Source organism: Pollicipes pollicipes, unplaced genomic scaffold (assembly GCF_011947565.3).
Source record: "Pollicipes pollicipes isolate AB1234 unplaced genomic scaffold, Ppol_2.1 Scaffold_4219;HRSCAF=4965_pilon_pilon_pilon, whole genome shotgun sequence".
NCBI lineage: Eukaryota > Metazoa > Arthropoda > Thecostraca > Pollicipedomorpha > Pollicipedidae > Pollicipes > Pollicipes pollicipes.
Genome location: NW_023596448.1, coordinates 6,380,680 through 6,382,123, shown reverse-complemented (window position 1 = coordinate 6,382,123; position 1,444 = coordinate 6,380,680).

Here is a 1,444-nt window from a genome sequence, read left to right as displayed (position 1 = left end):
AGACGTCATGGTATCATTGCTGCTGCCACTGCTTCAGCTGTTTCGTGTTACGGGCGCATCTACCCGATCCAGCCGTGTAACCATTCAAGTCTCAGGATAACCGCTGAGCGAGGTCCCAGCGTCCTTCCCCGTAATCTCTGCCACAGAGCGTCTGTCCCTCAGTGCTCGCAACAGCCCCCATCTTTGCGGATTATATTTGAAGAGAAAATGTAGCATATCAGACGAGTTATTGAACCAAGGCAAATGTTGTGCATCATATGGCATGTGGCATCATGCATCATGTGGCTGTAGCCGAAATCCATTGACAAATTTCCCAGGAGATGCAATCAGTCATGTTTCAAAAGCTCGTGACATCATATCAAAGGTTGGAATTCTAGCCCATTTCTACATTCAACCTCCTGAAGCACAACAACAACCCATCCTCTGCCGCGGGCCACCGCCACCCACCGTCAAACTCTTCATCGGCCGTGAACTGCTGGGCACGCTCGGCTCGGACGCGGCGCGCGAACTGCGCCAGCTGCTGCGCGGCCGGCAGGGCCGGGTTGGGCGTGAGCACGGTCTGCGAGCTCACCACGCCCACGGCCGTCTGCCGGTACGTGTCGTACTTGACCCGGCAGTCGGTGACGTAGAGCACTGCCGGTCGACGGCGGCGCCCGTCAGGTGGCCCCTGCCACACGGCGCGCGCGCGGGGTCATGTAGGCGGGTGGCAGACTGGCGAACATACGGCTGCGGACTGGGGATGAGGCTGTGGGCGTGCGGCGTGAGAGCGAGTGCCCTGTAGGCGTTGGCGTGTTCAACCCTCGGTCGCCATCTGCGGAGCCCTGTGGCGGCTGGAGACGCATTCACGCATGTGAGACCATTCGTGCACACACTGGTCTCCGTTCGGGAGCGTCGACGGCTTATGGTGAGCCGGCTCACACGATGCGCCGCCCGCCGCGTCGACCCGGCTCCAGTGGAGTCCCCAGCTTCCCAGGCTGGCCCGGCGGCCGTCGCCAGCATCGCTCGGGTCGTCCCCGGCCCTAACACGAACCACACCGGCTCGCCCCCGCACCGACCCGTCTCCCACGGCGTCCACTGCTGCGCCAGCCGGATCCACTCGGAGTCCCAGAGCTGCAGGCCGAAGCTGGCGCAGCTGGGGTCCATCAGGCGCAGCTCGCAGCTCTGCAGCTGCCGGCCCTGGCGCGTGCTCACGTCCCGCGGCTGGCACACCTGGCGGCGCCAGAGGCAGCCACTCGAGCTCGCGGTCGGCCAACAGCGCAGCCGGCGGAGGCGCGCCCAGGGCTCAGCACGCCCCGAGGCGGTGCGGCGCTGCTGGCCGTCTGTGTACACAAGGGAAGGGCAGCAGAACACGCTGCAGTAGACAGCACCACACACATCGATCTACGTTGCGACGGTCAGTCTTACGCTCGTGTCCACCGTTTTGTCTTATGCAATTCAACATGCG